This window comes from Artemia sp. Qi Xiang Cuo, chromosome 9 (genome assembly GCF_049724085.1).
Source record: "Artemia sp. Qi Xiang Cuo chromosome 9, ASM4972408v1, whole genome shotgun sequence".
Taxonomy (NCBI): Eukaryota; Metazoa; Arthropoda; class Branchiopoda; order Anostraca; family Artemiidae; genus Artemia; species Artemia sp. Qi Xiang Cuo.
Genome location: NC_142802.1, coordinates 22,381,408 through 22,398,447, shown reverse-complemented (window position 1 = coordinate 22,398,447; position 17,040 = coordinate 22,381,408). Strand labels below are relative to the sequence as shown.

At 36.9% G+C, this 17,040-nt stretch overlaps 1 protein-coding gene across 1 annotated transcript in view; it reads right to left on the bottom strand.

The window, feature by feature from the left end:
* The window catches only part of LOC148948457 (uncharacterized), a 78,909-nt gene that overhangs the window by 24,207 nt on the left and 37,662 nt on the right, over positions 1–17,040 (bottom strand). The gene's annotated exons all lie outside the window — the stretch shown is intronic.

Genomic DNA, 17,040 nt, shown 5'->3' with positions numbered 1-17,040 from the left:
TTGGGGTAAGGGGAAAGATTAGCACAGCCCTATTATCTATTTGATCTTTTTCCTGTAATTCATATATCTATTCGCGGATATATATAATCCGCGTATGTGCTTGCACCTCGTCTTATGCCGGTCCTAAGAACGTACACAGAAATTGATTTGGAGGATGCATCTCCGTGGGGCAATTTCTGTTCGGGGGGAGGGGGGCTTAAAATCGTCAAAATAAAAACAAACTTGGTATCTTTTATCTAGCAGCAACTGTTGTTGTCTAGAATCATTTTTCTAAGGAGAAAGTATTGTAGCAAGGGTATACTCCAAAGAACTAAGGTTTGACACAACTTCTTCACCCATGCAATTGAATTGTTTTCACAAGAGTTACAACATTTCCACTTTTTGATCTTGTTGAGGAGAAGGAAAATACCCAATTTTCCCCTCTACCTCTTATATCCCATGGAATCTAGTGTCCTTTCCTTAATTGTCAAAACGGGACATATTTCGGTCTATTTACCCACATTTCAGACTATACTCCTACGTCCTCAAGCTGGTAGTCAGGTTTCGTCAAGCGCATAATGCCGATGATTGTTTAACCGGCAAACAGGACAAAATACTTATTAGGAAAGTGAAAATGCTAGTCCCCTTCTTGGCCACCCCCTTACTTTGTAGTTACATACTTTGGGTAACGCTCAGTCACTCTCAGACCTAGTTTTCAACTTAAGGAGGAACGATTTCACAAGTCTCCTTAGGTAAAAAACATTGTCTATATAAATTTTTGTATGACTGTCTAGTAGTACGAGTCTAGTAGACTGTCTCGTATAACCCTACCTTAAAATTTGTGTCTTATAGCAAGTTCTGCTGTTTTTATATATTTTGTAATGTATTAGCTTTAACAGGTTGTCACCATCAAGTCCGTATTACAGCGTTTGACCCCCCCCCCCCGAATTTTTTCCCGACTCGTAAAAACGTAAAAAAACGCATAAACAAATCTTGATGCATTTTATTAAGATTTTTATACCCCCCCCCCCCAAGATAATCCTGGATGCGCCTTTGGTCGCCATAGAGGAAAATGTATCTGCTAATAGTAAACCGTTCAAATTTCTTCTAATTTAGTACTATTTGATCATACGCAAATAACCTATAAAAGAGGCAGTTAATCCAATGGCTCGTTTTGCCTCCTTCACGGTTTAATCACAAAATTTGAAGACCATTTGTTTTTTATTTGTTTGGTCGTTCCCTTTTTTCACACACAGCGCGTCATTTTAATTTCAAAACCATGCATTGCCGGATAAAACTGCATGCTGCGTCAAGAGACCAAAGAATAACAAATTAGCGGATGTGAAATTAAAATGCCTCCTTAATGAGGACAGTAACTTAGCATTGAAACCTGAATTTTTCAGACAAAAATAAGTTACATTTCAGCTATGGTTTTCAAAAGGTGTTAAGTAACATATTTTCGAAAAATTTACATTTCACCCCTTTAGCTTCGGGAATTCGAAAAGCAGTATATTACAGAAACGCATCCAGGATTTTTGTTCGGGGGGGGGGGGTACTAATTTTTTTGTTTTAGGGGAGGGGGTCACACAACAACCTCAAAAAACGCATACAAAATTTGTTTATGTCCATTTTTGTTACGTTTTTACGAGTCAAACAAACATTTCGGGGGGGGGTCAAACCGTGCACCCCCCCTCCTGTATACGGCCTTGGTATATTACACAACATAAGTTTTGGTAAAGTTCTAGATGATGGGCTTTTTGCTATCTTGGAAAGTAGTTGAACTAAAAATAAAGCGGTATAATTCCATTACATGGGCCTCTCGGCTTAATCCCCATAGACTGGCAATGATAAAACCCGTTTTGTGACGTCTTAGCTGTTGTAGAGCAGGCAATGATAGCAAGGTTTTCCTTGCGTATACGATATTAAACCGTGGTTTTTTGGATTTTAGGGGGGGGGGAAGGTACCTAGGCTAGGTTAGGTTACGTATTCAATATATGCATTGCTTTATCCCCCTTCCCACTAATGTACAAATATATAGCCAAAATTTGTTTCTAAACTATTATATATTCATCCTATTTTATTTTATTTCATTAGCATTAACCAAACTTGACTTCTCAGAAAGGCCCATATAATGGGATTGTACCAATAAAGCTTTCAGGAATGAATCCAGGACCCAAAATATATTTCTTGGAAAGGTGTTTTCAACCCAATATCCCTATCCTTTCCTCATTTCTAGAGCATGGAAAATTGCATAGAAGAGAGGTTTAAAAAAATTTCATCAAACTCAAATACTTTCTAAAATAGCAAAAAGTCCCTCGTCTAGAAGTTTACTAAAATTTCACTTAAGAGGGAACACCTTGGACGAAAATTTATTTTCGCGTTTTCGATTATAATTAACGGAAAGTGATTTGTGGTACCAAAGTTTATATCTAACCTCTTATGTAATAAAAATAAATAAATAAAAAGCCCCAAATTCAATTTCTTTCAGCATGTTGAGATAAGGAAACATAACACATTTCGAAAAAAGAATTCTTATTATTGTAAGAAACAAATAATATATAAGAAGGCGGATTGAACCAAGTGTTTGAACGTTTCCCCGTATAATCGACTTATTTTGTAATTTCATGTTGACAAAGATTTTACATACCGCCTTTTGAGTTACTGCCATCTTTATACCAGACTCTTTAAATGAAAGTTTAAATTTGCACCTTGCTTTTTTACCCCCTGCAGCTCAAGAAGTGAAGTTAGGTTAATCCTAATAATATATACATAAGTATGATAAAAATCCCCCTCTCAATAATTTGGAGAAAGAATTATTATATAGCCCATACCCCTAGACTCTCTGGATGTGGACCCCTCTTGCCCCCCCCCCCCCCGAAAAAAATACTGGAGATACACCCCTTTTTTGGGTAACATTTATTCATTAATAGTGTTTTCTGTTCATTTAAAATTTGAACTATTGCGCTACTCTTTCTGCTATTCTGTAGTTTAATTTATCTCTTTACTTTTCCTTGAAGAACTTTTTTTTACATTTTTTTCCTTTGATTTCTGTTTGTTATTAGCTGATAATTTATTATATATCTTTTGTTTGTTATTAGCTGATAACATGGGCTTAGGCAGCATCTTGTGTAGGGGGGGGGGGGCAGCCGCTTCTGTGATGGAGGGGTGGAGGGATCTTACTAATACTTCCCGAGGTCCTATGAATATAGGTCTTTAGAAACTAGTCATTCTATATTTCACTAAAACTCGGCCTTTAAGATTTTCCATGTTCTACTTTTCCTGCAACAGCATAATATAAGAGACCCACTATCCAATTTCCAGAAAACATAACACCACAAAAGCGATTTGACACAAATCACATTATGGTTAGAAAACAGCTTCTTCTAAGAATTCAATTCAAAAGTTTACAGTTGGGCAAAATTAAATATTAAAATTGGTATAGGGGAGACCGGCCCACGTCTAGCCAAAGCAAACAGTTTCAATACAAAAACCTATGGGGCTTCTGGTGAACTATAAACGCTCTGACAGATTGCAGTGTATTTTTTTTTTAAAGTCTGACCTTAATTAATACTTTTACCAAAAATGTCAGATTGGATCAGGTTTTATGGTGATTAAATCTGAAATTTTGTTCAATTTTTGTCTGAAAGCCTGCGCCTAATTACGAATACCAGAAAACTCGCGTTGTAAACTCACATTGTATTCTCTTATTATTTGCCTGTTTTTGGGATCTTCCAAGACATGCCATCTTCACTAGTTTGCTGTTAGTATTTTTTCATCCTGTGGGATAGTGAACCCCCATGCTCGGCCATAATACCCAGGGTAAATTCGGCATGCCGTACCAAGGTGTCCAAAAGTGGGCTATGCTTGTAAAAGCTGTGTAAACAGCATATTTAAAGGTTGAAGGCAAGCTTAAAACCCAAAACTGTGTTATTTCTGGCGTTGTTTAATCCTGTCAGAACAGTAGGTGAACTGAAGTTCATTTTCTTCTGTTAAATTTCATTCAAGATAAAATGATTAAAAGTAAAACAGAAGAGAAGAGAAAGATAGGTGGCTGTAATCCAGAAGAAAATAAAATAGCAGTTTTTTCTGTCTTATTCTACAAGAAGTCAGTTTGATTCTCTGGAAGTACCATGGGGGTCCCAAGAGGAACGCTGCAAGACTACATAAAAAAAAGTTGAGAAGCTGAATATCTCTCTAAAAAGTCTGGACCTGAATTTCCTTACACCCTGTTACAACCCATGATCAATATTTACAGAGGAACAAGCGAAAAGACTAAAAACTTACTTGAAAACGATAGTTTATGTGCTTTCGACTGTATTCCCCTAGAAGCGTGTAAATTTGCATACACTTATGCCATTATTAAGAGCATAAAAGTACCGGATAACGGAACTGCAAAGGTAGTGGAAACAGTGGAGGAACTACAGGTAAAGATTGGTACCGTGGTTTTATGGATTGACTTAAAACTCTATCAGTAAGAACGCCAATAAGTACAAGCCTATGACGGACAACTGCTTTCAACTGTCACAGTGTAGGAGCTTTCTTTAACAACCTGGATTGAGGCCCATATAAACACATGTTCAGACCACAAGACATTGCAAGTTTTGACGAATCAGGTCTGAAAAAATCCACAAGCCTGGTAAAATCATTGCACAGCGAGGCCAGAAGTAAGTAGGGAAGGTCACGTCAGCAGAAAGAGGTCAGTTGGCCACAATTTGTGCTTGTGTTAATGTGCTGGGAACACAGTCCCTCCTCTACTTATTTCCCCACAAAAACGGTGTCCGGAAACATTATTCAGGGGAGCTTTACCAGGAACCATCATGATCAGCTCAGAAAATACTTCTGGCTGGATGACTGCCTCTCATTCTTTGCTTCACTTGCAGCATTTTATCAATCAATTCAAACCCAAATAATCAACAACAAAAAAATATGAAAAACTAAGAAGTGCTCACTGACACCCCCATGAAAGAATGTATTACTGCTAGGATAAAAGCTGTATCTGCCAAAAAGCCCTAGTCCTGGAACGGAAGAAAGTCAGACAAGTGAAAAGACTAAAAAGCAAAAAGCGTGTCTCTCGCAACTAGAGTTACAGTTAGAGTGACGATTCTGACGTAGATGATCCTGTATACAACAACTCTTCAGACCCCAGCATAGACATTGAAGACAAGCCCCCTACCAGCAACGTCTAATTTGACAGTGAGAAAGTCAAGGCTGGTGATTACATTCTGATTGAGCTGAAGAGCAAGAAAGGGAATTCTGTTCACAATGTTATCATTATCAAAAGTAGCAACTGAAGAACTTAAGGTCCTCTTTTGGAAGAAGACTGGAGCAAGAGACTTTGCGCTAACTGACAAGATGAATAGTGTCTTAAAGCCAGAAGTTGAAATAAAACTGCCACCACTGAAAGGTAGAACACCAAGATTAGCGGAGCGGCTTACTTTTGGTGTTGATCAGTCAATGTATAATTTGAAATTCATACTCTTCACTTTTTTTAAACCTTAATGAAATTCATTTTGTAGTTTTTTATGCTGACCATATTCTTTCTTAGTCTTGTAGCCGAAAAACAAGCTTTAATGTTCCCCTGGTCACTTTTCTTTTTCTTTTGACCGGTGGCAAAACATAAGGCAGAGACGACAGAACCAGTGCCGGGATGGCCCAGGTTTGGCACTCTTGACCACTTGGATAGAGAGGCATCCAGGTGGAAAAATGGCGGAGTATTTCTAATTGTCTTTTTCAAGGATGGTATTGAATGAGTTACTTTTGCTTTGGCATGCTCAGCAACTTCTTATCGCTTGAATCAATTCATGGAGAATTAAACAAGTCAAAATCAGCCGATCGTGGGCCAGTCTCCTATCTATATATCGGACTGAAAATCAATATTGAAGATCGAAACGTAAATGTTGATATCGCAAACGATATTTGGAAATTTCTGTTTATTTCCAGCTTTTTTAACCATCTACCAGGTAACATCCAACACAAAATTCCAATATACGAAAAGTTCTCGCTAATATCTATCGTAAATTTGGGGTTTTAGGGGGGGCAGCTGCCCCCCTTCCCCCCTTCCCTACACCCATGGCTGATAACTTATTTACTGGTTGAAAAAGGAACATTTGTAAAGTTTTTTTTCCAATTTTCTGATTAAGCATTAAGATTTTGGCTTGCTCATTATATTTTGTACAAACATTTCAAAAAAAGTTTAATAATAGTTTTAAAAAGTATTTGAACATATGGGGAGGGGAAATATTGTTCAAATAATTGGAAAATCTGCACACGTTTTGGCCTTCTTTAGGGATAAAACAGTGTTTTATCCCTATAGTGTTTTAAAAACACTTCTGACCTTCATACTCTTATGGCCTTGAATATAGACGAATACTGATCAACCATTTTTTAAACAAAAATTTTATCACATTAAATTTGGTTTTTAAGTGCTCATTTGAAAAATTAATGCGTTTCGAGCTCATTTATTAAAGAATTTTTTTCACCCTTAGCCGTTCCCGAGGTATTGTATTTACACCTGTTTGACAACCTGGGTACACATAGTAACTTTTTATTTGGTTTGTACATCCCCTTTAATATTCCCTGATAGTTGCATCTTAATAAGTCAAACAGTGCAGGAGTTGATGGAATGAGCCTTAGAACGCTCAAATCGGTTCTGGTTTATTTGCTTCCTGTCCTCGTATACCTTATCAATATTTCTATGGAAAAGGGGATGTTTCCGAGTGCGCTTAAAATAGCTAAAGTTGTACCGTTGAACAAAGGTGGAGTCAAAACTGACATATCTAATTGGAAACCAATTCTCCCGATTTATTCAAAAATTTATGAAAAGATTGTTCATCACCGGCTTTACGAGTATCTGATGCAAATTGGTGTTTTACACGATGGACAATTCGGCTTCCGAAAAGGACATTCGACGACGCAGGCAGTCCAGCATCTTCTGGAAAATATTAACTCAGCACTTGAGAATGGCGAGCAGTGCATGGGCGTTTTTATTGATTTTAGAAAGGCTTTTGACACGGTTGATTTTAAGATTTTATTGGAAAGGCTGTATTATTTAGGCATAAAGGGTAGTGTTTTAAATTGGTTTGGATCGTATTTAAGTGAAAGGAAGCTACGAGTGACTTTGAGTAACAAATCTTCTCAGCCGTTTCCCATAAAGTGTGGTGCTCCACAGGGCTCAGTTCTTGGTCCTCTCTTGTACCTGATATTCGTAGACACAATGAGATTCTACATTCCCGGAGCTTCAGTTACTTTGTTTGCTGACGACACGGCTTTAGTGATTGCAGCACAGTCGCTGCAAGAGCTCTTGTTCAAGGCGAATAAGGCGCTTGATGGCCTTCATGAATTTGTTTGTGCTAGCCTACTTAGCGTCAATGCATCAAAAACTAATTTTATGATGTTTACGAGGACTCGTTTTGCCCCCACTCTCCCTGGTGTCATTATTTACAATGGCCTACCGCTCTCACAAGTCGAAGAGATCCGATAACAGGTATTCATCCTGGATCGAAACTTGAGTTGAAGAAAACACTGCGACATCATAGCATGCAAGCTGGCGCAAGGCCTTGGAGTTTTGAACCGTTTTCAAAATTCTTTACTTTTGTAAATTCTGCTTTTATTGTGTTTTTTATTAATAACGCCTCATATGAATTATGGTGGTTTAATTTGGGCGACTAATTTTAGTTGCAATTGTAGAAGAGTTCGAGTTCTGTAGAATAAGGCTCTAAGGCTGATTAGAAGATATGATCGTGGTATTGATTGCACTGAATCACTTTCTAGAAAGTTTAAAATTTTAAAGGTTGGTGAAATAAGGGATTATCAAATTGGAGCATTTGTATTTCAGTGTCTGAATGGTCTTGCACCGGATTTTTTTATGAATATTTTTAAGCCTAATTCGTTTTATCACGATTATTCGACTAGGAGTGCGGATAGTCTTGCATCTGAGCCACGGAACACAACGAAATCGAGTCAAGTGACCAGACACATGGGCCCGTCAGTTTGGAATTCGTTCCCAGATTCTGTTCGTCAAGCTGAAAGTGTGCCGCAACTTAAAACCCGTATTAAAAATCATTTCTTTTCAGGAATTTGGTAGTGTTAAAGATTCGAGAGGTTTTTTATTTATTTTTTTTATATTTTATATTTATTCTTTTATATTTTATGCCATTATATATTTATCATTAATTTCAGTTATTATTATTGTTATACCCTTTTTTCATTTTATTTGGTATGTTGAATTGGCATGCATGATATCCAACCGGTTGCTTTTTCAAGCATCTTCTTGCTTTAGTGCGACTTGTTGTCATATTGAGTTGTTTTTTTGTTAATAAAAATGTATGAACCTGAACCTGAATAACATGCTAGAAAAGGGTGTGGAAGGAGAACAGGTTGCCCTCAAATCACTTCTGATCCATGAAAGGGCTCTAGAACATCCAATTTCCAATTGAATGAGCTCCCTCTGAAATTTCTTTGACAACTTTCTCCAGAAGAAGTGGCCTAGAAAAAATTGTACTATGGAAGCCATTTGCCCTTTACTTAGGCAGTGCCACCAGGGGCGGATCAAGGGAACGGAGCCTCCTCCAAGATTTTTAGTTTTTTGTCATTTGTTACCCCTTTTTCTAAAATAACTTGTCAATACTGGAGCCCTTGTCAAACTTCCCCCCCCCCCCACAGATTTTGCTCCAAATCCACCTTTGACTTCTGCTGCACTGTCTTTACTTCGCTTTTTGACATAAAAAGTGGGATTATATATATATATATATATATATATATATATATATATATATATATATATATATATATATATATATATATATATATATATATATATATATATATATATATATATATATATATATATATATATATATATATATATATATATATATATAACAAACTGAACCAACAAAGAAAACGAATCACTGATTCCCTGAATGAGCAGATGGGAACATTCGTGTAGATTTCAGTGTATTTTTCTATTATGCTTTGCTATTCGTCTAGCGACGGCGACGTCAGGGTCTGCGACTTTAAAATTTTCAATTACATGCGAATTCTTATACCACGGAGGTAGACGAAGCAAATACTTCACAAAACGAAAATACATCGCTCTGATTTTATTCTAGTCAGTTTTATTGAGAAGTTTCCAGAAGGGCGGGGCATATAAAATGTGAGGAAGAACGATGGCGTTATACAAGCTTGCTAGAAGCAGCCGGTTGAATCGGAGTTTGCACGATACAACTGAAGCGTAAGACGCTGAAATTCGTCGTTTAAGCTGTTCAAGGAGAAGTTTTTGGGTGTGACGGATAGACGAACCTATGGGTAAACCTAGATAAATGAGGTGATCCACTGGCTGGACAGAGCTAGAACCAAGGGCAATGGTAGGAACACAAAAATCAGTTTTCCAATTGAATAGGACGATTTCCGATTTTGAAGAGTTGAACTGAAGTCCAACTTTAAGATTTTCGGCTTCAAGGATTTCGAAGAAATCAATTGCACGCTGAAGGGTTCGGCAGAGATTCAGGATTTCGTCCACGTAACATGCCCAATATAAGTTAGCAGATGACAGAATCAGCGAAAATGTACATTGATCTTGTGCATCAAGGACATAGTTATTGAAATGGCCAGGAGAGGTGATTGCTCCTTGACGCACTCGTTCCTAGACTGGAACTAGTCGGTTGCGTGGAATTGGGGTCAAGCCTTTATCAGGAGGTAGTTTCAGTGGGATTCATAATCTAAAATACAGATTCCTGAGAGAACGAATTAGAGCTAGATTCAAACCACGTTTACCGGCCTTCAACAGCATCACAGCATGGATTAGAGAGTCGAATGCACGTCTAATGTCGTGTCCTACCAAAGAAAATCTTTCTCCAGAAGATTCGGCATCTATCAAGACATTAGCAACGACTGTTAAGGCATCAGCAAATCCAGTTCCTCGCTTGAAGCCGAACTGATGCGGAGGAGTGTAGCATACTTTTTCGAGTTCCTGTATAAACAGTAACTCGAAGAGCTTGCACAGTGACTTAGCTAGAGTTATCGAACGGAATGCTGTACATTGAGTTTCAGATATTCCCTTTTTGGAAATGGGAGTCAGATCTCCGATGCAGAAAGATGCAGGAACAATCCCTTTAGAGAAAATCATCTGTATAAGCAGAGAGAGATGTGCCACGAAAAGTTTACCTCCATATTTCAAGTGGATCGCACTGACTTCGTCAATGCCCGACGAGCCTTTCCATTTGAGTCTACAGATGGCATCTTCAACAGATTGGGTGCTGACGATTAAATCCTCATCGGAGTGAGAATATAGAAACTGAGCTAAAGCAGTCGCGCAAGATTGTTCGATGGAGGGGTCAAGAGCTGAGAACTCCTATTCGTAATGGGCACATCATTCATCTTCAGGGATGTTGGTTGGGGATAGTGAAGAAGAATTTTTTGCAGAACAAGAGACAAACTTGAAGATCATATTTCTATCTTGTTTGTCACGTGCAGAATAATGATTGACTAGATTTTTTCGATGCCGAGCCAGGGCCTTAGAAAACTTTCGCTTCGTGAAAATCCGTATGCTGTTCACAATACCCATATTCGAACGTCCACACTCTTTCCAAACTGAAAACCAAAATTTAGCTTGACTACAGGCAATGACGAGATCTGGATTTGACGACCCCCCAGGAATGATTCCTTTCCGAAATCAGTGCAAAGGAGCGGCTTGTTTTCTGCGAAGCGGAGAGCAAGATAAATATCTTTACAATAAGTATCGAGACGAATCAAAACCTCTTTTAAAGGCAACTGAATTGATTTCTGAAGGAGATGAAAGTGTGTGCTGACTATATTCAGGACGGAATCTACAAACTCGATAAATAGGGCTTGATCAATTTTTGACCAGTTACGACGGTGTCGAGGTGCTGAAGGAGCAAGAGGTGTGGTTTGGCGACCAAAAGATGGCATATCGACAGAGCAAGTTACGCGAAGATGATCAGACAACTTATAATCAAACATAACTTTTACTATATCCGCTCGCCAATCTGACGATATTAAAACGTGGTCCAGGTTGGAAGTTCGCGAGGACGTGTAAACATCCGAAAAATCGGACAATTTATCTAAAACACACAAGAAATCGCTAAATAAGCCCTTAACAATTGTTGTACGCGGTGAAGCTTGAGAATTCGGCTCGGACAGATTACAATTAAAGTCACCAGCTATAATGCAAGGTAAACCTAAGTGCCAAATTTTGTCTATACATAAACCTAGTTTTTCACAAGATAGCGCAAATTTACGCTCAGATTGGTCATTATTGTAGTCTGTGGGAAGATACACACTAATACACACAGAACAGTCCACTCTCATAGCTATATAATAATCATTTGCTTCGAAGATACTAGAACGGAGAGCTGATTTCACAAACATAATAAGTCCACCCGAGGGTCGGCCTCTATTGTTCAGCTGTCTAGCGGGTATACAATAAGTTGTCATATCCTAAAGCTCGAGTATGTTCAGACCATGTTTAGTAACAAAGTGTTCCTGGAGACAAATCACACTAAACTCAGAACGGAGGCTTTCCAGAACCGGAAGTTTATTAATTAAAGAGCTGTGTATATTCTATGATAAAAAAGTTTTTTCCAAGGCCAATAATTCGAGGGGTTATAGTTTTTTGGACAGATCCCTCAATAAAATGTATTACCCAGTATAGTGCAACCAACGCAAAAGGCTGCAGTCTTACACGGGGTATTGGGTATGAATTTGTAGTCAACGGAGCCGCATTTGGAATATAGTGAGTCATTCTTACAATCTGCGGGCAGGTGACCGATTGCGTGGCAATTAAAGCAGCGCCGAGGCAAGAACACGAACTCTTCGACTGGGAGGCGTCCTCCAGTCGTGAGACAAAACAGGGTGGAATTACCAAAGTTACGTATAAAATTCGTCACCATTTTGATTATACAATAACGAAAGAATCGCAAAAAAGTGAGAAACGAGGATAATAACAGCCAGTGAAAAAAAAACAAGAGGGGTGTGTATCTCGGGCAAGACCTCCGCTTGACCGTCTTCAGTGCAGAATAAAAAATACAGATAAAAATCCAAAAGATATTATAAAAACAAAATCTTAAAACAAGCATTGAAACTTCAATGGGGAAGAACCTTTCCAAGTAACTATGAAAGGGTAACATTCTTATTCCATGTAACACTGGGTTTATTTAAAAAAATAAAGTATATATCATCGATTCCCTGAAGCATGCTTGTGCGGGAGAAAACCCTCCTATTATCTAAGCCTTGTTTTCAGGCCACCCGCATCCAATGCGGAGTTCGACAAGAGTTGTGCAGATTATCGTTTTGAGTGCCGTGTTCAACGCGGCCAATGTCTTATAAGAACCCGTGTTCAATCATGGTATTCTAGTGCATTATAATTTTGAGGAACCCGTGTCCAACACGCTTGGAACCCGTAAGATGAAAATACTTTAAAGTTTTGCTGGGCTGAACATGGAGAACTTGAAAATGATTTTTCTCGAACTCGCAGAAAACATGTTTCAAACCCAGTGCCTGAAAACACGACTCTAAACTGATTGGGAAAGCGAAAAACGTCTATTTTTCTATCACCGCTGTTGCCACCAATGTTGTTAGATGAGTGATGGCTGCTTGCCGGCTCGCGTATTCTTATGTTTTGCGTGTATTGGATCCATTTTTTGGCTAATCAATTTGCTAGGATCTTACTTCTCTGATTTTATATCATACCAGATTTTTACTTTTGCTTAAATCAGAATGCTAAGATCTCACAGCTCGCTGATCTCAACCAAAAGTGCTCAAAAGCTGCCCCGAAGGACATTAAAAAGAGGTTCGTATTCTCGTCACCGATCACTGATCAGAGCCGAATGAATTTTGATTTTCAGGAAATAGTAAAATTGGAGTCCCTAAGTTTTTGTCGAAAAAATAGTTTTTGCCAGAAGACACAGTATCTTAAGAAATTGAGTAGCCGAAAACTGGCCATTTTAGAGGCTATTTAGGTAATAAATCTGTGCCTCCATTCGAAATTGAGCTGCCCAGGTCCCTGAAAAAACACACACACACAAACATTAAATGGAAGGATTGCAAATCATTTCGCTGATTTTCACTTAACCAAATTTGGTTGTTCCATGGTTGTTTATTTTTCTAAGGAGGACTAATCATTACTATGATAAAAATAAGCAAGATAATTATTAAAATAGTAATAATCGTATATCATATTAACAACTATTATATAATATATATTAATCCTTAAATAATATAGATAATAAAAAACTTTTTATAGTACAAACTTATTTGCAAAGCAAAAAATGTCTGCTTCTTTATTATTAATTAAAAAAAAACTTTCCGAAAAATAAGTTTATCAAAGAAAATTAAAGGCAATTTTAAAGTTAAACTCAGCAGACAAAGTTATCTTTTACAGTCAAAGTAAAACACGACTATATCCTACTATTAAAGAATAAATGAAACCGAAAGTAAACATAAATTAAATAGAATATAGCAGCAAATAACATACAACAAGCAATAATGGAAATGAACAAAAAATCTTAAGGAGAGTAATGCTTAGACTGAATACGAAAATCAAGCTTAAAACGAAAAAAAAATATTTTGCTATTGAAGTATAAATGAAACTTAAAACGAATAGAAATTAAATAAACAATCAATGCGAACAAACATACAATATATATTAATGTAAATGAATAAATAAATCTTAAAACGTGTGAAACTTAAATTGAATATGCGAATCAAGTTTGAATCGAATAAAAATAACTACAAACAAGAGTTTGGGTATCGCCTCACTACAGAAGTCTAAAACCTGCTGCGTCATTGGCGCCTAACAGAAAACTATACGAGTCTTGAACAGTCTTGGAAAGTATAAACAAAATCAAATTGAATATTAGATATATAATGATATTAAATGTTGAAAGATCCATCAGTTCAAGATTTTTTTTCGCTGTAATTTTTATTTTCCTTTTCAATGCTGTAAGAACTGGAAATGAATAAATTTGTAATTTACGAGTAATTTGTTTTCAGTGAAGCGCCAGTGACGCAGAAGGCTTTAGGTTTTTACAGTTAAAGAAGGGGGCAGTATCCAAATTTTTCTTGTAGTGAAACTATATTTGTCTTGACCAATCTTGAAAAGAACTAATAAATTAAACTAAATATTTGATGTATAATGATATTAATTGCTGAAAGCTCATCAGTTCAAAATTTTACTGTAATTTTCATATTTATTTTCAATTTTAAGTATAAAAGAAAACATTAGGAATATAATTCGTTTTCAGTAAAGCGCCAATGACGCAGTAGGTTTTAGGCTCCTGCAGTGAGGCGATACCCAAACTCTTGTTTGTAATAATTTTTATTCGATTCAAACTTGATTTGCATATTCAATTTAAGTTTCACTCGTTTTAAGATTTATTTATTCATTTACATTAATGTATATTGTATGTTTGTTCGCATTGATTGTTTATCTAATTTCTGTTCGTTTTAAGTTTCATTTATACTTTAATAGCAAAATATTTTTTTTCGATTTAAGATTGATTTTCATATCCAATCTAAGCATTACTCGCTTTAAGATCTATTTATTCATTTATATTATTACTTGTTGTATTTTTTTTCCTATGATTGTTTATTTAATTTCTGTTCGTTTTGGGTTGCATTTATTCTTTAATAGTAATTTCTGGTCGTTTTGAGTTTGAATTTTAATAGGTATTTGTATCTGCTGAGCTTAAGTTTAAAATGGCCTTTACTTCTCGTAGAAAAACTTATTTTTCGGAAAGGTTTTTTTAATTAATTTTTGTTCGTTTTTTATTGCAAAAAATTTCGATTTTTTATGGCATGGGGGGGGGGGGGTGCTTACTGTCCGATTATTATTGACTTTAAAAAACGAATCTAGAACTTTAAATTTAAATAGAAAGAGGCTTTTTTAAAAGTCTATACGATTACCTCTTTGATAAAAACCTTATATATGAACAATAGACAGCTTGCATAACTTGTGGACAGCGATTGACAACAACGAATGGATTGAAAAAATAGCTACAGTAAGGGGGTTTAGACCATTTCACTTGCTGACACAAAGGGATCACGACTGTTCGGAATTGACCTTAATAGGATTTTGTGTGCCAAAGCAATTTTGCATCTATCACAGAGTATGTATTTCAACCTCATAATTGGATAGTTATAATAGATTTACTGTGTTCTTCCCATACAAAACTTTACCTTATTAAAGTCTTTGGGTGGGGGTGGCGTACTTGGCATAAAGAAGAAAACTGTAGCGTAGACAGTAGGAGAGGAGGAGGGTGAGGTTGGAGAATCATCTAATACGGGACAGAACTTCATTTATCTCCTCCGTTCCCGATTTAGGAGATTAGACAGACTCATTGGGCTGTAGAATGTTGGACCGTTTGAGTTGTGGAAGACGTCAAAATACTCAAAAATACTTTATATTTTCTGTTATTGCAGGATTAATTTCATAGATTGTGGAATGGTGAGCCCCCTGAGCCATCATTTAGGTGAGCCTAAAACTCATAATATGCAATTTTGATTAATTGTTCCGTGTTATGTGCATATATTATTCTATATATGTTATTTTGAGTTATACTTTTATCGCATTGCGTTCATTTTTAAGCCTTGAGATAAAAACTGAAACCTTAGTGTAGATAGTGGGGGGGGGTGGACCCTCCCCCCCTCACATGTATAATTGAGCAGCCACAGAGAAAGTAATACAAATGAAAATTATCTGTCTTTTGAAAATGTCTTTTTTCAAAAGACACGAACAAAATCGTCTAAAGGAGCCTGAAGTGCTATTTCTGACATTTCCGTTGATTCTTTCTTCCCGTTCCTTTCAGATGCAAAATTTAGAATATTAACGAATGGGTTTAGTCGACCCCTCCCAGAATAATTCACATTTGGAAAACCCACCCCCGGGAAATTAATTCCCCCTCAAAGAACATTTTCTTTTCCTGCTGATAATTCCCCCGCGTTAAATTCCACCCAGCAGAAATTTATTTATTAATTTACATTATCAGCACTAAATTTATTTATTAATTTACATTAATATCAGCACTAAATTTATTTATTAATTTACATTAATATCTATTGCATGTTTGTTTGCATTGATTGTTTATTTAGTGATTGTTTGATTGTTTATATGCCCCCCAGGGCATAACTTACAACGCCTACCCCCGGGCGCTGGTGGGCTGTGTCGACACCAGAGTTGTTTTTTTATTAGTACTTTGAACTATTTTAACAAAATTTCTATATCTAAAATTTTATATGATGCATTTAGGGCGCGGAGGAAGGGGGGGGGGCTAGTTGCCCTCCAATCTCTTTTGACTCTCAAAAAGTGAACAAGAACTTTCAATTTCCAATCAAATGAGCCCTCTCTAAAGTTTTTACGAGCATCCTTTGTCCTTAAATTACAACCCTTGCCCTGATGGCTGCGGGGGAGTTGTCATCCTCAAAGACCTAATTTCCAGAACTTAAAACTACATTTAATAAAATGGTTGTCACAAAATTTTGATTGGATGTGTTTGGGGAAAAGGTGGCGTGAGAGGGGGTTGGTTGCCCTCAAATAACTTTCGACTATTAAAAAGGGCACTATCACTTTGAATTTCTAATCGATTGAGCCTTTTTTGAAGTTTCTACGACAATACCTTCTATAAAAAACCTTATATGCCCCCAGGGCATAACTTACAACCCTTGCCCTGAGGGTTGTGGGGGAGTTTCCTCTTCAAAAACATATTTTCTGTCTGGAAATCAACTACGCTGAAAAAATGACTATCTCAAAATTTTATTGGATGTTTTTGGGGGAATGATGGGTGTAGGGGGGGGCTAGTTGCCCTCCAAACACTTTCGACTATTAAAGCCCTTTGAATTTCTAATCGAATGAGCCTTTTTTGAAGTTTCTACGACAAAACTTTCTATAAAAACCTTATATGCCCCCAGGGCATAACTTAAAACCCTTGCCCTGAGGGTTGTTGGGATTGTCCTCCTCAAAAACATATTTTCTATCTGGAAATCAACTACGCTGAACAAAATGGCCATCTTAAAATTTTGATTGGATGTGTTTGGGGGAATGATGGG